Source organism: Mustela nivalis, assembly GCF_964662115.1.
Source record: "Mustela nivalis genome assembly, contig: HAP1_SCAFFOLD_1743, whole genome shotgun sequence".
Classification (NCBI taxonomy): Eukaryota; Metazoa; Chordata; class Mammalia; order Carnivora; family Mustelidae; genus Mustela; species Mustela nivalis.
The window spans coordinates 48,515-70,613 of record NW_028134921.1 but is presented as its reverse complement, the minus strand read 5'-3'; the positions used below and the strand labels follow the sequence as shown (position 1 = coordinate 70,613).

General features: G+C 43.4%; 1 protein-coding gene and 1 pseudogene across 2 annotated transcripts in view; one reads left to right on the top strand and one right to left on the bottom strand.

Annotated features, from left to right (window-relative positions):
• The window catches only part of LOC309858022 (conserved oligomeric Golgi complex subunit 2-like), a 34,640-nt gene extending 15,127 nt beyond the window's left edge, over positions 1 to 19,513 (bottom strand). Inside the window, exons 1-2 of the mRNA XM_082750703.1 lie at positions 19,398 to 19,513; positions 18,676 to 18,783 (exon numbers count right to left, since the gene is read on the bottom strand). The gene's annotated coding sequence lies outside the window, so the exon portion shown is untranslated. The remainder of the gene's footprint in view (positions 1 to 18,675; positions 18,784 to 19,397) is intronic.
• LOC309858021 (rRNA-processing protein FCF1 homolog pseudogene) lies at positions 11,668 to 15,255 on the top strand (annotated as a pseudogene). Its single transcript has one exon. The product of its transcript is annotated as an rRNA-processing protein FCF1 homolog pseudogene (transcript).
• Positions 19,514 to 22,099: the final 2,586 nt, after the last annotated feature.

Genomic DNA, 22,099 nt, shown 5'->3' with positions numbered 1-22,099 from the left:
CAGCCATCAAAAGAGATGAAATCTTGCCATGTGCAATGACGTGGATGGAACTAGAGGGTATGCTGAGTGAAATAATCAGAGAAAGACAATTATCATACAATCTCCCTTATATGAGGAATTTGAGAGGCAAAGTGGGGGGTGTGGGGGTAGGGAAGGAAAAATGAAACAAGATTGGATTCGGAGGGGGGCACCTGGGTGTCTCAGTGGGTTAAAGCCTCTGCCTTCGGCTCAGGTCATGATCACAGGGTCCTGGAATTGAGCCCCACATCGGGCTCTCTGCTCAACAGGGATCCTGCTTCCTCCTCTCTCTCTCTGCCTGCCTCTCTGCCTACTTGTGATTTCTGTCTGTCCAATAAATAAATAAAACTTAAAAAAAAAAAGATTGGATCGGGAGGGAGAAAAACAATAAGAGACTCTTAATCTCACAAAACAAACTGAGGGTTGCTTGGGGGAGGGGTGTAGGGAGAGGGCGGTGGGGTTGTGGACATTGGGGAAGGTATGTACTACGGTGAATGCTGGGAAGTGTGTAAGCCTGACAATTCACAGACCTGTAACCCTGGGGCTAATAATACATATTTCTAATAAAAAAATAATAAAATTAATATACAATAATACACAGTATTATTTACTACAGTCACTATGATGTACATTACATCCCCAAGGCTTATCTTATTAACTGGAAGTTTATACCACTGGACCCCTTCATCTATTTCCTCTACAACCTCACCTCTGGCAACCACCAATCTGTTCTCTATGACTTCATTTTGTTTTGTTTTTTAGATTCCACATGTGAGGGAGATCATACAGTATTTCTCTTTCTTTGTCTGACTTATTTCACTCAGCACAATATCCTCAAGGTCCATCCATGTTGTTGCAAATGGCAAGACTTTCTTCTTTTTATGGTTGAGTAATATTCCATCGCATACACACACATTTTCTTTATCCATTCACCCCGTTGGTGGACACTTTAGTTATTTCCAAGTCTTGGTTGTTGTAAATACTGTGATACTCACTATCGTGAGTGTGAGTCTTGCTGGCCACTAGAGCCAGGTGATCTAGAGGTATACCCTGGGTAGCAACTGCAAACCTCGGGGCATCATACGAGCATTCAAGCTCCTTTCCAGGAGATACCAGAAAGCAGAAGCGAGGTAGAGGGACAGCGCAAAGATGGTACCCATCAGCTCCATCTTTGGAGAATACCTTACTAGGCTCCCAGATCCATGTTAAATTAGATGCCTGCCCCTCAGGGCTTTAAGATAAGCAAATGAGCCTCTTTCACAGAAATCTGAACCCATTTCAGTCTGCTGCTTCTGTGCTGAGTTCCAGGGTGGGTCAGTCTACTCGCACGACTGCTTTAAGAACTGTTTCTCAGTTTGCCTTGTGGGTCTCATGGGTGCAAGCTCTGATGGCTTTCAAAGCTGGATGTTTTGGGGTCTTGTCTCTTAGATGTACGTCTTAGAAGTTGGGGTGCCAGAAGTGGGGCTCAAACCCTTTGCTCCTCAGGGAGAAGCCTGGGGTTTTGAGTACCCTCCCAATCCCAGGTCGCTGTACCAGGGGTGGGGTTTATGGCAAGACTGATTCTTACTTCAACATAGGTTTTTTTCCTTACTCACCTAATGTGTAGGAGTCACTCAGCTAGTTGTAGGGTTTTTTCCACAGGAAATTTTTCCATATGGAGCTATAGATTCAGTGTGTATTTCATAGAAGAGATGAGTTCAAGATCCTCCTATGCCACCATCTTGAATGGAAACCCCAGACCTTCTCTATGAATGTGTGTACACACACATATGTGTACACGCGCGCACACACACACACACACACACACACACACAAATATTCATGCTCTTCTAAACTATTTCCCAGCTAGGGGCACCTGGGTGGCTCAGTGGGTTAAGCCTCTGCCTTTGGCTCAGGTCATATCTCATAGTCCTGAGATCAAGCCTCACATCAGGCTCTCTGCTCAGCTGGGAGCCTACTTTCCCCTCTCTCTCTGCCTGTCTCTCTGCCTCCTTGTGGCCTCTCTGTCTGTCAAATAAATAAAATCTTAAAAAAGAATAAAAAGGGCGCCTGGGTGGCTCAGTTGGTTGGACGACTGCCTTCGGCTCAGGTCATGATCCTGGAGTCCCAGGATCGAGTCCCACATCGGGCTCCCAGCTCCATGGGGAGTCTGCTTCTCCCTCTGACCGTCTCCTCGCTCATGTTCTCTCTCACTGTCTCTCTCTCAAATAAATAAATAAAATCTTAAAAAAAAAGAATAAAAAAATAAAAACCCATTCTATTAAAAAAAAAATTTCCCATCTAAAAATATAACTTGAATGTCTTTACGTAAAACACATACATTTCTATTAATATTTTATGTGCATGCTGAGTGTCCCATTGAACAGATGTTCCAAATCTTTCATAACCTATTTCCAAGTATTGGTCTCACAGGATTAGCTATCCTGTGTTTCCCCTTTACAATTCTGTGATACCCGGGTAGGCTTATATGCTTAGAGGCAATAAATTACTATCTACTTCCCCTGTGACTCTGCTACTCCATGACCTGTTTAGTCAGCAAGAATCAAATGTGATGATTCCCAAACTAGTTAAGGACACCTACACTTACTTCGTAATTATACAGCTTTATTAAACACTATGTAAACCAACAAAATATGACTGCAAAAAAAAAATCACTGTTCTTTTGAAAACTAACACAGCTACTTTGGAAAGGTTTGATACAAAGAAATCAATAAGAAAATTTTTGCTAAGTTAGGTATGGGTGAGATGACCAAGAACCAGGCAGGGAGGGAGTGATCACAGGATTCTCACTCAATTCAGTTAAAGAAACTGAAACTGAATGCAAAAAAAGACAACATAGAAAGCTTTTTTTAAAAAGATTCTTTTTATTTATTTGAGACACAGACAGACAGTATGAGCAGGGACAGGGGCAATGGGAGAAGGAGATTCCCTGCTGAACAGGGAGTCCAATGCGGGACTCCATCCCAGGACTCCAAGGTCATGACCTGAACCGAAGGTAGATGCCTAACCTATTGAGCGACCCAAGTGCTGTGATAACTCAGAAATCTAATCTGCAGGCCACTTTCCAGAGAAAAGACCTGGCACTGTTTCAATGGAGAATAAATGTACATATATTTTTTCCAAATAAAATGCTAAAAACTGTATGTACCATTCCCTAAGAGTACTTGTTTAAGCTGACTTTTTTAGTTAATCAACCAAAGACTGACCCTGCTAGTGTCAGAGAGAAGGACTTCATACCAAACCGTAATTTCACAGTCATCTACAGAAAGCCACCTGCTTCTTACACTGGTGACCAAATTAGCCTGGACCTTTCTCTCCTGAGACCATCTCAGACCTTACATCATAGTTATGTAGTACATCACGGGAGGGGGTCTCGGTTCATAATCCTGGCCATCCTACTCACCAACTGTATACCTATAGGTCAATCACTTTCCCTGCCTCAGTTACACATTGTTGAAGTTCTTGAACTTCATGATGGCATTCTAAATTGTATAACTGGGGTGCCTATGTGGCTCAGTTGGTTAAGCATCTGCCTTTGGCTCAGGTCATGATCCCAGTCTCTTGGGTTTGAGTTCCACATCAGGCGCTCTGCTGAGCAAGGAGCCAGCTTCTCCCTCTGTCCCTTCCTCCTGCTCCCGCACTCTCTCACTCTCAAATAAAATCTTAAATAAATAAATAAATAAATCATGTAACTCAGCCTCAGCGAACAAATGCTATTAGGTAATATTAGTACTCAACTTACCATTTATGCATTTGTTCTCAGATAAACAAAAGTTGCATAACACATGACTAAATAACTTGGAACATCTGTGAATACTGGGTTATGCAGCGTTTGCTGTGAAAAGCACACCCAAACTCACAGTGCCATAATAGGACCCATTTCACTTAACCAAGGATGGTTTTACTACTTTAGGAATGGTTTTACTTTATAGTGTAGATTTCCCAAGTATTCAAAAAGAAAGTATTTACAACCCATACATTTATGGTCAACTGATTTTTCACAAGGATGCCAAGACCATTTAATGGGGGGAAAAGCAGTCTTTTTGAGTGCCTACTACTGGGACAAGTGAATATCTACATGCAAAAGAATGAACTTGGAACAGCAACGTCACACATACACAAAAATATAACTCAAAATGGATCAAAGATTTAAATGTAAGAGTAAAAACTGTAACACTCAGAGAAAACAGGTGAAAATCTGTATGACTTTGGATCGGAAAAAGCTTTCTTAGACATGATACACAAAGCAATAAGAAATATTAGATAAGCTGAACTTGATCAAAATAAAAACTTTCGTGTGTCAAAGGACACTACGGAGAACGTGAAAAGACAACCCACAGAATGGGAGAGAGTATCTGCAAATCATTTGTCTGACAAGGACCTAATAACCAGAATATGCAAATATACTCTTAGAACTCAACAACAAAAAGACAAATAACCTAATTTAAAAACAAGCCAAAGACTTTTGAATAGACATTTCTCCAAAGATGATACACAGACGGTCAAGAGCACATGTCGGGATGTTTGACATCCTTAGTCATTGGGGAAATGCGAATCAAAAGCACATGCAGATGCCACGTCACACCCACTAGGACAACTATGGTAAAATAAGAAAAAGAAAAAGAAAAAAAGAAGAAGAAAAGTGCTGGCAAGAAGGCGGAGAAGCTGGAACCCTCCTGTATTGTCGGTGAGAATGTAAAACAGTGTGGCTAAGGCAGCAAACAGCTCGGTAGCTCCTCAAGAAGTTACACACGTACAATTACCCAGCAGTTCTACGTCTTAGGGGTATGACACCGACAGAACTGACAACAGATGTTCCCGCCACAACCTGTACATGAATGTGCACAGCAGCGCTGCTCATAACAGCCAAAAGAGTATATACCCAACGTCCATCAACTGATGAATGGATACATAAAATGTGGAAGAGCCTCTTACACAACCATAAAAAGGATTAAACTGTTACATGCTACAACACGAGTGAAGTCTGAAAACATTCTACTCTCAGGTTAAAGGAAGCCAGACACAAAAGGTCACGTGTTATACAATTCCACAGATATGAGATATTCCAGAAAAGGCAAATCCATAAAAACAGAAAGTAGATTCATGATTGCCAGGGAATAAGGGGAGGGGAGAATTGGAACTAAGAGGTTTATTTTTCGGGTGATGGAAGCATTCTGGAATTAGAAGTGACGTATGTACCATATACACAGTAAATATACTAAAAACCAGAGAAGAGTACACTTTAAAATGGCAACTATTATGCTTTGTGAATTATATTTTGATGAAAAATGAAACAACTTAAATATCAACAAGTTAAATGCTAGGGTACATTAAAAAAAATCCAAAGTAACACTAATCAGAGGAACAATGGAGTAGGTACATGAATTTCAGACAAAGCAGATTTCAGAGAAGGAAAATTATCAGGCATAAAGAGCAGCATTACATAATGATAAAGAAATCGACTGACCAAGAAGACACAATTATCCTTAACGTATGTGTGCCTGATCAACACAGGTGAGACACAACCTAACAGAACTGCAGGGAGAAATATACAATTCCATTATCACAGCTGGTGACTTCAATACTTCTCCATCATTAATGGGCCGATCCAGCAGCAGAGCAACAAGGATCTGACAGATGTGGACATTCAGTCCAGACATGGCACACTTAACACCACCATCAATTACTGTACAACAGATGTACACAGACAATTTCGCCCAGTAATAGTGCAACACACATTCTTCTTAAGCTCACATGGAACACTCATCAAGACAGAATAATTCTGGGCCACAAAACACAACAAATTTTTAAAAATAAAAACTATACCAAGTATGTTCTCAGACCACAATGGAATTAAATATCAGTAACAGAAGATAGCTGAAGAAGTCCAAAATACATGGAGATTAAATGACAGGAGACCAGTCTCAACAAAATACAATGTAGCAAAATGTGTGGCAAATACAGTACTGAATGCAAATATTAGAAAAAAAAAGATTAAAGTCAATAATCTTAGCTTCCATTTTAGGCAACAACAACAAAATCAAATCTAAAGTAAGGAGGGGCTCCTGGGTGGTTCAGTTGGTTAATCATCTGCATTTGGCTCAGGACATGGTCCTAGGGTCCTGGGACAGCGCCATGCATCAGAGCTTCCTGCTCAGGGAGGCTGCTTCTCTGACTCCCAGTCCTCCTGCCTGTATTCCCTCTCTCACTGACTCTCTCTGTGTCAAATAAAATCATTAAAAAAAAAAACCCTAAAGGAAGTAGAAAAAAATAAAAATTAGAGCAGAAATCAATGTAATTAAAACCAGGAATTTTTTTTTAATCAATAAACCCCAAGTCTGTTTCTTTGAAAACATCAATAAAACAGATACACCCTTAGCCAGGCAAACAAAGAAAAAAGGGTAGAAGACATAAATTACTAATATCAGATGAAAGAAGGGATGGCTACTGCTAACAATCCCAATCACTGTAAATTCAACCAAACATTTATGGAATACTACACAATTCTCTAAAATCTCTTCCAGAAAGTAAAACTAGAAGGAATACTTCGTAAATCATTCTAGGAGATCATTATTACCCTGACACCAAAACCAATACTACAAGAAAAGAAACTACAAACTAGTATCTCTCATAAACACAGACACAAAAATCTTCAACAAAAATTAGCAAATAAAAGCAAACACTATATTAAAAAATTATACACCAGGTTCATGTAGGATTTATTCCAGGTATGCAACATTAGAAAATGTTCAACATTAGAATATCAAAGTGATCCATCATATCAACAGAAAAAAAAATCACATGATCATATCAATGAAGGGAGGAAAAAAAAACATTTAACAAAATCCACACCTCTTCATTATTAACCTTCAGGAAACTAGGATTAGGAGGACTTCCACAACTAGATAAAGAATAACTCCAAAAATCCACAGCTAACATGATATTAATACTGAGAAAATAGAAGACAGGGAATCAAGGCAAGGATGTCCCTCCTACTACTACTATTCAATACTATACTGGAAGGCCAAACTAATGAAATAAGGTAAGAAAAGGAAACAAAAGGTATACAACCTGGGAAAAAATAAAACTTTGTTCACAGATGACATGACTGTCTATAGAAAATACAAAGATTTCATACCCCACACCCACACCCTCCTGAAACTAGTCAAGTGATTATAGCAAGTCTGCACAATACACAGTTAAAATACAGAAGTCAATTGCTTTCCAGTGATGTATCAGACAAAGGGCCAGTATTCAAAATTTATAAAGAATTTATCAAACTCAACATCCAAAAAACAAAAAAATCCAGTCAAGAAATGGACAGAAGACATGAACAGACCAAAGAAGACATCCAAATGGCCAACAGACACATGAAAAAGAGCTCCACATCACTCAGCATCAGGGAAATACAAATCAAAACCACAATGAGACACCACCTAACATCAGTCAAAATGGCTAAAATTAACAAGTCAGGAAACAACAGATGTTGGCGAGGATGTGGAGAAAGGGGAATCCTCCTACACTGTTGGTGGGAATGCAACTCTGGAAAACAGTATGGAGGCTCCTCAAAAAGTTAAAAATGTAACAACCCAACGACTTAGCAATTGCCCTATTAGATGTTTATCCAAAGTACACAAAGTGATTTGAAGGGGCAAAAGCACCCCAATGTTTATAGTCAAACTATTGAAAGAGCCCAGATGTCCATCAACAGATGAATGGATAAAGAAGATGTGGTATACAGACACACATACACACATTACTCAGCCATCAAAAAGAACAAAATCTTGCCATTTGCAAGGACATGGATGGAACTAGAGGAAGACAAATACCATATAGTTTCAGTCACATGTGGAACTTAAGACACAACAGATGAATATAGGAGAAGGGAAGGAAAAATAGAAACAGACAGGGAGGCAAATCGCAAGAGACTTAACTACAGGAAACAAACTGAGGGTTACTGGAGAGGGGAAAGTTGGGGTAACTGGGTGAGGGGTATTAAGGAGGGCACTTGTTGGGATGAGCTCTGGGTGTTGTATGCAACCAGTGAATCACGAAATTCTAACCATGAAACTAAAAGTACACTATATGTTAACGAGATTGAATTTTAATTAAAAAATTTAAAAAGTCAATTGCTTTCGTATATACCAGCAATGTACAAGTGGAATCTGAAGTTAAAAACACAAGACCATTTACATTAGCATACCAAAAAAAATTAATACTTAGGTGCAAATCTAACGAAATATGCACAAGATCTATATGAGAAAAAGTATAAAATTCTGATGAAAGATAACAAGCAAGGTAAGATGTGAAGTGGAAAGAAAGGCCATAATCTTGGGTAAGAACACTCAATACTGTTAAGAGGTCAGTTCTTCCCAAACTGATCGACAGACTCAATGCAATCCCAATCAAAATGCCAGGAAGTTATTCTGTGGATACCAACATGTTGACTCTAAAATTTGGATGGAAAACTGGAAAACCAAGAGTCCCAGAGTAGTCAACAAAATATTAAAGAACGGGGGAAAAAAGGAAATTGAGGATTGCCACCACCCAATCTCAAGACTTACTATTAAAGCTATAGTGATTAAGAAAGAAGGTGCCTGGCAAAAGAGACAGGTGCTTGGAACAGAGTGGAGAGCCCAGAACAACATCCACACACACAGGCAAAGGCAACTCAATGGCAAGGACAGTCTTCAACAAATGGAACCGAACAATGGGACATTGATAAGACAAAACAAACAAATGAAAAGAATAAAAACAAACTTTTCACACCTTTCGCAAAACCTAAATGTAAAATGCAAAACTTCTTAAAGATGACATAAGAAAAAATGTAGGGATCCTTGGATTTGGCAATGACTTTTCAGATATAAAACCAAAAGCATGATCTACGAAAGAAAAAAATGGATGAGAGGGACTTTGTTAAAATTAAACTTCTCTGTAAAAGACACTGTTAAGAGAATGAAAAGACGGGCGCCTGGGTGGCTCAGTGGTTGGGCCGCTGCCTTCGGCTCAGGTCGTGGTCTCAGGGTCCTGGGATCGAGTCCCGCATCGGGCTCTCTGCTCGGCAGGGAGCCTGCTTCCTCCTCTCTCTCTCTCTGCCTGCCTCTCTGCCTACTTGTGATTTCTCTCTGTCAAATAAATAAATAAATAAATCTTTAAAAAAAAAAAAAAAAGAGAATGAAAAGACGGGACGCCTGGGTGGCTCAGTTGGTTAAGCAGCTGCCTTCGGCTCAGGTCATGATACCAGCGTCCTGGGATCGAGTCCCACTTCAGGATCCTTGCTCTGCAGGGAACCAGCTTCACCCTCTGACTCTGCCTTCCACTGTCTGCCTGTGCTCACTCTCGCTCGCTCTCTCTCTGACAAATAAATAAATAAAATCTTAAAAAAAAAAGAGAGAGAATGAAAAGACCAGTCACAGAGTAGAGAAAATATTTGCAAAACACATCCATGGTAAAGGACTTAAAATAAGAAATATAATATAAAGATGTCTTAGTAGCAACAAGAAATCAAACCTAATTTAAAAATGTGAAAAGAGCGGTGGCTAGGAAACCCAGTCAGTTAAGCATCTGCCTTTAGCTCAGGTCCTGGGACTGAACCCCACACTGGGCCCCCGGCAGAGAGGAGCCTGCTTTTTTCCCTCTCCCGCTGCCTGCTGCTACCTCTCCGTGTGCTTGTGCTGTTAATAAATAAATAGAATCTTTAAAAAAGAAAAAAAAGGATCTGAAATGATGCTCAACTTTGTATGTCATTAAGAAATTGCAAATTTAAACAAGGTACTATTACATATCACATAGGATATAAAAAATCCAAAGCACTAGTAATACCAAATGCTAGCAAGGATGTGGGACAACCGAACTCTCATTCACTGTTTGGTCAGAATGCAAAATGGGAGGCACTGTGTGAGACAGCTTGGCAGTTTCTCACAGAACTAAACACATTCTCACTATAAGGTCAGTAATTGTGCTCCTTTGTATTTACCCAAAAGAGCTTCAAACTTGTGTCCACACAAAAACCTGCACACGGATGTTTACAGCAGCTTTATTCTCTGAAGTGCCAAAACTTGGAAGCAATCCAATCTCCTTCAGTAGGTGAACAGGTACACTGTGCCACACCCACACAATGGATTATTCGACAATTAAAAGATGAATTATTAAGCCACAAGACTTCGAAGAACCTTAAATGCATATTGCTAAGTGAAAGACCAGTCTCAAAGGCTAAATACTATATGATTCCAACTCTATGGCATTCGGGAAAAGGTAAAAATTAACCAACATTTTTATTTTTATTTATTTTTTAGGTCATCTCTATACCCAATGTGGTGGCTAGAACTCACAACCCCGAGATCAAGAGTCAGATGCCCTAGCAACTAAGCCAGCCAGGTGCCTCTGAAAAGGTAAAACTCTAGACAGTCCAAAGATCCCGGGCTGAGGGGTGAGCGAGGAGGGTGAAGAGAGAGGAGAAGAAACAAATAGATGAGGTACAGGGGTTTTCAAGGCAATGAAACTAGGCTGTAAGATACCAACAGTAGGTAAATAACATTATACATTTGTCAAAACCCACAGAACTTTAGAAAGAGGTGTGAACCCTAATGTAAACCATGGATTTTAATTAATACTGTATCAATGCTGGTTCATCAGTTGTAACACATGTACCACAACAATGTAATACATTAATAATAGGAGATAGTGAAGTTAGAAGAAAAATATCTTCTCTTTGTACTCAGGGGTATTTCCTATCTGAACCCAGTTCAAGTACAAATCCCCCAAAAGGCCAGAAGTTGGGAGATCACAAGAGGTGTTGGAACACAGGAAAATAAATGAGCAAACCAGACAAGCTGCAGGTAATTAAGAACCATTAACCATGAGAGAAGCACTGACATCACTCAAAATTAAAACCAAGTAGAGTTTAAAAGTTTAGCTACTTTACTAACTAGCTGCAATCAGGGATGGCAAACAAAGACTAATTCAAAGTAACCTGGGAATTAATCATTTAAAACTTACCAATAATCTGAAATTAGTAGCTTTTTTTTTAAGATTTTATTTATTTATTTGACAGAGAGAAATCACAAGTAGATGGAGAGGCAGGCAGAGAGAGAGAGAGGGAAGCAGGCTCCCTGCTGAGCAAAGAGCCCGATGCAGGACTCGATCCCAGGACCCTGAGATCATGACCTGAGCCGAAGGCAGCGGCTTAACCCACTGAGCCACCCAGGCGCCCCTGAAATTAGTAGCTTTAATGCTATGAAAATTACATGGAATTTGGAAAGATTGAAGTTCTCTAAGCTGCCAAGAAGTAAAACACTCCTTCCCAGATACATGGACTTATAAAATCACTATATACTATCTCCACGAGAAGCAGAATCCCCCAGAACCATCACTCTGTAATGATGAGAAGTACTAAGAGGGCATATGAAATTTATGAACTCTGCCCTGAAACATGTCCCATTTCATCGAGACAAAAAACCAAAATAGTTAAGCACTAATCTGCACACTACACAGGGGTTGAAAGGCATAGAAAGATTGTGTGAGCTCACGTATGTGTGTGTTTCCAACCATTCTTGAAAACAATGGACAACAGAGATGAATAAATGTTCCTGTATATGCCATAAATATTCCTCAAATATTTGTCATGCAACTCCAGCTCTGCTCTAAGACCTGGGGACATAGTCATGAAAAGAAAAGACAAGGTCTCTGCTTTTAAGGAGCAGATATTCTAATGCAGAAATGAGAAAATAAATATGTAAACAAACATTATATTAATGAACAGTGATCAAATAGTGATTAATGAATAGTGATCACAGCTAAAAAGAAAACAGGACACAGTAAAGGTCTGAGTGACAAATTGGATGTATTTTAACTTGGATGAACCAGAAAATATAGAACAATGAGTTGAATCCAAATGACACAAAGGAGCTAGCCACAGGAAGTGTGGGAAGAGTGTTCCCACCCAAGGTATCAGCATGTATACAAAAATGTCCTTGGAGCTCTTCCCTCCAGCCCCTGCTCTCAAATCTCTGACCCAGCTAGGTGGGGACATAATCAAGGACTTGTGTCTCCCAAAACTCATTCTAAATCTTTGTTCGGTGACTAAATTATTCAAGCTTGAGAAATTAAAAACATATGCTAACAAGATCTTCCCACCATCTACAGAGAGATCATCTTAAAAGCATCATGAAATAGTAACACTGAAATTCTAAAAAACTTCTGTTCTAACATTTTCATCAATTTTATATCAAACTTTTTTCTTGAATTTATATACCCATTTGACATATTTATGAAGAGACAAAAAAAAAAACTCTACATTCCGTAAATGTATTTATCCATCTAACAAATATTTGAGTACCTAATTACACTCTGTTCCAGCTGATTTCTTCTCTTTATCTCTTTTTTCCCCTCAATTTAACACCAATCATAATCTATGTAGGCTTTTAGTTCGCTTTTCAAAATTAATTTCTTGAGCTATTTAAAGGAATTATCCAGTGCTAGAGTTCTCAACACTGGTCACACATTAGAATCACTTAAGGAACGTTTTTTTTAAGATTTTATTTATTTATTTGACACACAGAGAGATCACAAGTAGGCAGAGAGGGAGGGAATCATGCTCCATGCTGAGCAGAGTGTCCCATGCAGGGCTCGATCCCAGGACCCTGAGACCATGACCTGAGCTGAAGGCAGAAGCTTAACCCTCTGAGCCACTAAGGCAGCCCCTCACCTGAGGAACTTAAAAACAAAAAGCCCAAAGGGCACCTGGCTCATTCAGTCACTGAAGCGTGAAGGTCTTGATCTCAGGGTTGTGAGTTCAAGTCCCATGTTGGGTATAGAGATTACTTAAAAAAAAAAAAAAAAAAGAAAGAAAGAGCCCAAGCCCCAGTTTGTGATTAATTTGTTTAAATGTTTCAAGAAATTTGATGCTAAATGTTGTAAGACTAGTTAAATAACAAAAAGATATATTTACATAATACTTCTTGCTCTCAAATTTTGAACAAAGAACTTACTAATAATCAATAACTTAGTAGGCCAACATTTTATTTAAATAAGTTTTATGGTACTACAAAGAGTGAATTAGAAAATCAAAAGCAAGGAGAAATGGGCATGGTGTGAACATGGGGAAGAAAGAGAAAGCAAGAAAGTATGTGACCGGGAAGCGAATGCTTAGCTCTGAGATCCTTCTCCGAGAGAAGGACAGATTAAAACCTAAAAAGAAAGAAAAGAAGGATCCCATGCACTCAAGGAAAGAGAAGTCCCCCAACATCCCTCCTGCTTTTTCCAATATAAACACACAGCTGGGTTAACTTACCACATCCTGGTTGGTACCGACTTTATCAACTTTTCTATTTAGGCCAAACTTGACCGGTCAATGATGGACGGGCTGTGTGCCAAGTGTACCAGTTGTACAACTGACTGTGTAATGGCTGAAACTGAGAAACCGGGGTGAAAGTATCAAGAGGCTCTAAGGATTGCGAAAGAGCCAAGATTCAAACGATTACCACGTACACACAAGACAAACTATGCAGATGACTGCTCAGTACGGAAATAATTCAGAGTGTTACACTGTGGCATCAGCTGACTCAGACCCAGAAGATTGCTGGAGTTCCCATCATGGACATCTCTAACCATACAGACGACACTGAGCGAATGCCAGATGATGATGGAGCCCCTCACTCCTATGTCTTAATAGAGTTTCTCAGCTCTCCTTTACCAACTTTTCCTGTTGCCAGTTCATACAAGCAATTCTCCTTACCCAGTTCCTCTGTTCTGAGCTATAGCTAAAGACACTCATTTTTTAATGTTTTGAAACTGATTATCTTGTACCATTTTACTTTTTGTTGCATCTTTTTATAAATCAGATGACCGCTCACAAGACAAAAAAAAAAAAAAAAAAAAAAAAAGGAATGGAAAAGATCAAAAGGGAGGACAACAACAACAAAAAAACAGTTCTTTTTTGCCAGGAACCCCACTTACAAGTGCCAATCAGATAAACTATATCTGATGTTACATCGTCACAACTCCTCTATCATCAGGGAAAGTAGTTCACATAAGAAAATTTCTGTATAAAATGAGTTCCAGGCTTACATTCCATATTTGGCTAATTAGAATTTCATTACGATGTCTGTCTCAAACTGATGCGGAAGAGAATGGAATCTTGTCATCAAGACGTGACATCGAACTAAGAACCCACAGGGTAAGCACTCAGCTCCTGTGATACGAAGACAGGTCCTGGGGATGGGTGACCCTGGGCAACAGTGGCTGACCTGCAGGCCTGCGGCTATCTGCCGTCTGTCATTCTTCCCTCTTCCTCCTCTGTCAGCTGCTATCTCCAGCCGCCGTCAACAAAGTCCACCTCAAACAGCCATCACTTCCCTCTGGTCCCATTTACCGTAGCTAAGCTCCAGGCCAGGCATCCAGATCACCAGCCCTGTGGGAACTTCTTCTAAGGTAAGAGGTGGCCCTATTGGTGAAATGCAGGTGCCAAGGCATGCGGACATTGTGCCATCTTCTGCGCTATTCTTAATGTTCTGATTGTCCCACTTCCCTCAGTTCCCACCTGTGGCCTCTGGAAAGGAACATATTACAGTAGTATTTCCAAGGACTGATGCGTGGGGGTCAGGAGATCTGGCCTGTGATTGGCCCCAACAAGCTGTGTGGCTTTAAAGGAAGTCATCACACCTCAGGCCTCAGTTTCCTTATCTGCAAGCCAGAATGGACTGGAGTCTTTTCAGAGGAGCCGGCAAAGATCACATAGATAAGCACCACCTCATTATACTAACAAGCAAACAGAAGGCCGGAGGCGAGTGATTTGCCCCAAGTCAGACATAAGCAGGCAGAGAGCAGAGCCGAGGATGGGACCCACATCTGCAGGTCACAGCTAATCAGCCAGCACAGTACAAACAGATCTGAGCAGCTGCTCATTCTTCCCCTTTTCCGTTTTTGTCCATCAGAATGCATGCTCCCTGCAAACAAGGACACACAGGACCTGCTGCCTGTCTCAAAATTCCCAGTTCACCCAATTAGAACAGGGAGGAGCCTCAAGGACTTACCCCCCACCCCCACACACGGTTCTTTTACCTATGGAACATGAGGGTACATACATCCACCGTCCAGAGGGCTCCTGCCTTCACTTCTCATGGAAAAGGTCTTCATGTGCCTACCCGGGGTGCCAACGAAGCCACAAGTTCCAGAGAGGAACTGACACAGAGAAGTTCGAAGGAGGCAGACTGGCTCAGCACAGAAACAAACTGTCTACCAAGGGAAACTACCCCATGGGGTACTGATTCTCTTTGAAATACGTTTGAGTGCATGGGAAAATAGTTTTCCAAGAGCTGGTGGACTGACCAGTCACCTGGTACATACTAGATCACATCCGCAATCTGACAAGAGTGGCTTGCCTGCAGTGTAGACCAGGGGCCAGAAAGACAAGGAAGGCACATGGAGACTGGGTGAGAAGCCTCTATGGTGTGATGGCAAGGGTGCACTGCAAAGGTACGAGAAGAGATAAAAAGATGTATATGGACTCAAGAGGTTTAGGAAGCGAAATCCACAGGACTTGGTGTGACAGACTAGATTTTGGAAAGGTGACAGAGTAGGAGTTGACTTCTGGTTTCCCGACTCCAGGCTAAAGGGATGAAGTGTTTACTGAGAGAGGCAATAGAATAAGAAAGGTGGTTTTCAGTGGAGGAGGTGCTCATGAATTCCGTCTTGAACCTGATGAGTCTGAGGGGCCACAGACACATCCGAGAAGAAAGGTCAGCAAGTCCGATACACAGAACTGGTGCTCAGGAGGCGTGTGGGCCAGAGACAGGAATCTGCCTTACCTGCTGATAGGTGGTCATGAAGCTGCACAAAAGGTCATCTAGGGAAAGAAAGGAACACGGGGCTGAGCCCATAATTAGCATTCAGTGGCTACCAGGAGCATGACTTTGCACAGGAGACACATCAGAGAGGTAGAAGAAAGACAGGAAGCAATGCAGAGCATTTGGTCTACTGCGATGTCGAGTAAGGAGACAGAGAAAGGTCGGGTGCGCTGACTTAGAAACAGTTTTGGTAAGAACTCTTTAGTAGAACGACAGGGCCTGAAGGGTGGAAGGTGGGAAAGTCAAGTCAACCCCTGAGCACTGGCTGTGATGTGCGACAGTGACAGGGCAATACCTAGAGGTGGGGCAGTCAAGTGGGAGAGAATCAAACAGGAGCGCATGATGGGAAGGAGTGCAGGGAAGAGGAACCTCGCAGGCTCCTGGAAGGGCGGGAGGGCATGGACTCCGAGCCAGAGTGGAGACTGAACCCGAGGAAAAAGGAGAGCCCCTCCCCGTACCAGGCGAGGAGGAGAAGGGGACAAATACAAGAATGGGATCATGATCAGCAGGATGGAGGAGGTCCCGTGGGATGGCTGCTAATTTTTCTGTACGACTGGAGATGAAGTCATATGTTGAGATGGAAGAGGAAGGCTACATGTGATGTCAATAGCACACCCATGTAAATGGTCTAATTTATCTGTTATGCCACTTTCTCCCCCTACTACCAATACCTTATGTCCTGCTCATCTCTTAGTTGGCTGTCAACCCAAAGGATTTTCGTATTTCTAAGCCGACAAAGTATGATGTTGCCAGTGCCTCTGCCCCAGGTGACCCTTCCCCATCTGCCATTCCTGCACTTTGATCACCTACCTCTTTTGCATACCTTTCCCCTTCTATTTCTCATTAGATCTCATAAACATGACTTTTTAAGTAGTCTCCTGCCACCAGTCAGCTCGAACTCAACAGATATGACCATGCAACTTCCTGCTGTAAACCTGACTGCAGCTCTACCGTGAAGACTGCATCAACGTGGACCCCTCAAAGTATGCAGTGTCCAAGGTGCAACCCGCAGCCCCACCCCATCTCCCTTTCTACCATCCCAGTCTCATTCCAAAATGTGCCAAACAAGACACCTATGTAGAAAAACAACCCCGACAGCAAGCTCTCCACTCATTTCTGCCTCGGAACTGTAACTTAACAAAACATCTCTCTGACGGAAACACAAATTGCATATAACCTTTATCTCCAGCTCCCACATAGAAGATCAATACCACTTTACACAGAACAGCTGTTCCATGTATTTTCCTTCTATGTATGAAGGGGTCACGTTCATTAACACTACAAATTGTGCATTATATTCAGAAATGTCAGAGCCTTGAAAGAATATGGAATTGCTGGCATTCTAGCCACTTTCCCAGTTTGCTCTCTTCCTACCTCTAAGTCCTACTTTAGAACTGCTATTTTGAGATTTCTATTTTCCGAAGCTGCTTTGGCCAAAGGCATTCTGTCAGCTCAGAGTGAGAAAGATGGCGGGGCGAGCAAGTGCGAGAAAATGCTAGTGTTAGGCCCAAAGAAAGCCTGACGAAGTCCAGACAGACAAGCTAAAGAGACTTCCGTGCTTTGACATTCTTTAAGTCTGTGTCTGTGCCTTTTCTTCTTCCAATGACCTCTCTCCTCCTCACGTGTCCTTCGTTAACAAAAGGTTTCTGGATCCGAGAATTCACTCTGTGCTCTCCTTCAGACACTCCATTCAATTTACACCTTTTATTACAGTGGCTTAACATCACCATACAAGAACAAGAGTACAATATACCTTCGTCTAGGCATCCCTACATATTAAAAATGATATGGCCACACCACAGAGGATCCAGACATAAGCACTTTTAAAGCCAGAGTTTGGGAGATGTGATCTGAATGCAAGTATCAAAAAGGAACTAGCTGGTTAACCCAAAAAAGAAAAAAACATATTATGACTTGAAGCCATAAAAAAGTAAGAAATTCAAACTCTTTTCAGAATTTTAGGTACCTACAGAGCCAAAACTTTTTAACACTGAAACCAGCTACTAAATCCCAATCCTTAGAAATTAAACATATACGTTTTGATAGTTTAAGTACAGATCCAGAGGGATACAGAAAACAGATAAAGCTCCTCCTGGCTCTGATTCAAACCTTGGGACATTTTCAAGGCTATGTCTGATGAACCTTTCCTGTCAGTAAAGTCTTTTCAGTTTAAATTTCTATTCTGTAAGTTTATGTCCTACAGTTATCTGCTGCCAGCTTCAGGCTGACCTCACCAAGAGAAGTAGGGCAACTTTCGAAAAGGAGCTTGGTATGCTTTGTAGTACTGGACCAGAACCAGTAAGGACAGTACAGTCTTTCAGATTTCTCATTCCGGGAGCTTAAGACGAAAGTCAGGCATAAACGTTAGGTTACGTGCCTTTTTGACCCCATTCCTGGTAAGTACGTGTGTTCAGAGATGTGTTCAACGCACAGTCACTCAGCTTCTAGGCACAAGGCACTGGGAGGCTTCTGTCAGGCCGGGGGAGTGGCGGTCTGACTGTGCCTCATGGTACCAGAGTCGGGTCCTACGGGTCCGGGGCTTTTACGTTTAGCTCAAAACCACTTGCCCTGAACTTTCAGGCCTTTTCATTCAATGTGCACGATTTCACAGGAGTGCTTTCTCCAGGCTGCACCTAGCCCACCCAAGACCAAGAGACTCACTGCGAAGTGCAGTGAGGTCCCCACCGAGGACCCGTCCGGGGCGGGGACAGCCCAAGAAGCCCGCAGGAGAAGCCCGAGGAGAGGCCCCGGAGGGCCAAGGAGGGCAGGCCACCCACGGCCCGGCTCTGGGGAGCAGAGCCCAGGCGTGCACCTTCATGAACTCGTCCTTGTCGAAGCAGAGCGTGTCCGGCCCCTTGGGCAGGTTCATCCTACTTCTCTCCATCCCGCCGGCCGCCGCCTCTCAGCACCGACCCTCGAGCTGATGAGGGAGCAGGAGGCTGGCTGAGGACAAAGAAAAAGCTGGCGCCTTGCACCCCCTCTTCACCCTTTCCCCTCCATAAGTGTAGCATCCCTCAGGCAGCCCTGACTGCCATGAACAATAAGCAAATAGTTAACTTGCAGAGCTCACAATCCTGCTAGACAGGAGTCTCCCTTGGCTTACAAATGTTCTAAATCTCACTAGCAAAGACGATTGATAGCAGGATTGTGACACCCCACCAAAAAGTCTCCCAACTATCTTAATGTTAATGGCTGGTCTAAAGACAACATTGATCCAGCAGCAAGGACAAGGCCTCCGGCAGGCCTGGAACATCCTGGCACCTTGTAGGCCCTCTTTAGCATATGAAAACTCCACTGAAACCTCCCTTCCCCCAACAGCAGGATACATAACCTGCCATCCCTCATAACCCGGGGCAGCAGCTCTTCCTGCCCACGGGTCCTGTCCCCGTGCTTTAATAAACCACCATTTTGCACCAAAGATGTCTCAAGAATTCTTTCTTGGTCATCGGCTCCGGACCTCAGCCCACCAAACCTCACCTAGGTTCTAGAACTTCATCATATGGCGCCCTACGGGTTCTAGAACTTCATCAGAGCGAGGAGGAAAGGTAGGAGGCTGCGCTCCCCCGACGCTACCGGTGAAGCCATGGCGTTTCCACCGCACAGAAGGCACTGCTTCCTCCAACATGGCAACGCCCCCGCCCGGCCAATGAAAGAGGGCCGCAGGCCCGCCTCCGCCTGCCATCGCCAAGAGAGGCGTGAGGGTCGCTACCGTCGAGCCAGCAGGTGATCCTGCCCCCGAGCGGCGGAGGGCGACACTACAACCTCGCCTACGTTTCTGCTGGGCAGCCCCACCGCTGTTGATGCCCCATGAGCCGGAGAAGGGAGGGCGGGGAGGGTCAGAGGCGCTCCCTCCCCACCTCGCCCTTTCCCTTGGAAAATCGACTGCGAACCTCTTCCAGGACCTTCTCCCGAGATTGTCCCTCGGGAAGCATAGCCGGCGGGATGCTGGCCCTTTACTTCTGCGGCCGGTTGTCCAGAGAGGGGGGCGCGTCCGGGTTTCAGGCCTCCAGTCCCGGGCGCCGCCGCTGCAGCCGCCTGGGCGCGGAGGCCTCTGTGGGAACCGAATTCCGCCCTTATCCCGGCACCCACCTGCGAACGTGGCTTCTCCCCCGCTGAGCTTGGCTCCAGCGATCTGTAGGGAGGAAGGTGGTCAGCTGGCAGCCTCGGGTCGTCTGGGCCGCTCCCAGCTCCACTTCAGCTCAGCTGCGGGGCGGCCACAAGTTTGGGTTCTGAGAGCTCTTAAAGAATCACCTCGCTACCGGCCGGCCGACAAAACGCAGCCGACAAGTAGATGTGCGAGCATTTTTATGTCCAGTCCGCTCTAGAATGGGCGGAATCGTGTGTTTGTGGCTAGCGTTGGTTCGATCGCTACACCTGCCCCCAATTTCTGAGACCCCCTCCTCCTCCTGCCTTCCGCCCCACATTTATTTTGAGATTTTTCTTTCCTCTTCCCTTGCTCTTTCTCCCACTGTCCTCCCCTTTAGTGGGAATGTCATGGTCAAATGATGATTCATTTCTCTTTTTTTTCTCCGTGAGACTCTGACAGCTCAAACCACAGATCTCACGCGCGCCCTTCAGGCTGCAGCTTTGCTGTAATAGCCCAGGACTGGGCTGCCCCTCCCAATGCTGTGATCTCCCAGAGATAGCACAAGCAGTCCTTTGAAAGGGATGGGACACAGCAAGACAACGGCTTACAGCGAGACTTGCATTCGAGTCACTCCAAACGGGAAACTGGTCACTTTTTTTTTAAAACGTGAGTACAGGGATGCCTGGGTGGCTCACTTGGTTAAGCAGCTGCCTTCGGCTCAGGCCATGATACCAGCGTCCTCAGATCGAGTCCCACATCGGGCTCCTTGCTCAGCAGGGAACCTGTTTCTCCCTCTGCCTCTGCCTGCCATTCTGTCTGCCTGTGCTCGCTCTCTCTCCCCCTCTCTCTCTCTCTGATAAATAAATTAAAAAAAATCTTTAAAACCTGAGTACAGAATCTGAAACAATACATTCCCTAGCAGTGGGCCTGGCAAGGCCTTGTTGAGGAAAACGTTCCCGGTCAATATGCAGAGACTATGACAGGTAGGATGAGAGCTGGAATCTTATTTGGAGAATCAGAATAAATTGCCAGGGGAGCAACTATGAAAGTGTATTCTATACCCTGTTGTGGTCATTTGGATATAGGGAATGAAAGCCTCATTATTTGGTCTTTGTATGATTACTCTTATTATGAAAATTCTCAAGCATACACCAAAGTGTGTAGAGCAGAAGGATCCCAGCCCTTCTGAGTACTTATCACTCTGCTTCCCCAACTGTTTCATAGGCCCTCCTCCTTCTACTGCCCCCAACGTGCCTGTATTTTTGTTTTTGGGGCAGAGGGGAGGTCTGGAATATATTTTAAAGTAAATCCCAAACATCACATCATTCCCTGCTCCCCAAATACCTTGGTTTACACATCAAAGAAGGAGGAGGAAGAGGTGGAGGAGGGGAAGACTGAGAAGGAGGAGGAATGAAGACGAGAGATTTCCGCACAGGCCCACTATGCCAGAATCAATAGGTCTAATAAGCTATTCCGATTGGCTCTGAGAGGCATGACTTTTAGCCTCTCAGACTTTTAGGGCCACAGTGCTAATAAGCGATAAGGGCAAATTCAGGCAGTGCAAACAGCAAGGCCCACACTCATCACCAAGGCACCGAGGGGGGGGACAAGAGTGCCAGACCGACGGAACAAAGTTGTCTGGGAACCCCACCTGCCCTAGAAGTCCAGATGAGTGAGTAGTTGAACTGTTTTTAACCTTCATTGTCATTTCTTTCTGAAATTATTACCGGCCTTTGGTAAAGACACGAACCTGAGCTAGGCTCAGGTAGGAGTTTCTGTCCATTATGGCCCTTTCTTGAAGGGGGCAGCATCTCGAGGCCATGGAGGTTTACCCAGGAGGGGAGTTGGGATATGCTCCAAGCAACAGGATTTTTTCTGATCAACAATTGAGATCTGTTGGATTGCTCCAGGATGTTTCATACGGAACGACAGCAAAGCAGGGATCGAAGGATGGAACCCTGGGCAGACTGCCTCAATTCTATCTGTCTCCTAGTTAATAGACAGTTTTGATATGCTAGCTCTAGGGGAGCAACGGAGGGGGCTGAGTTGAAATGGACTCTCCTGCGGATGGGTCCTAATGTGGGTTTGTGTGCATGGAGACCTTGGCACGGGGCGGTGGCACACGGACCCTGAATGAACTCCTAACCAG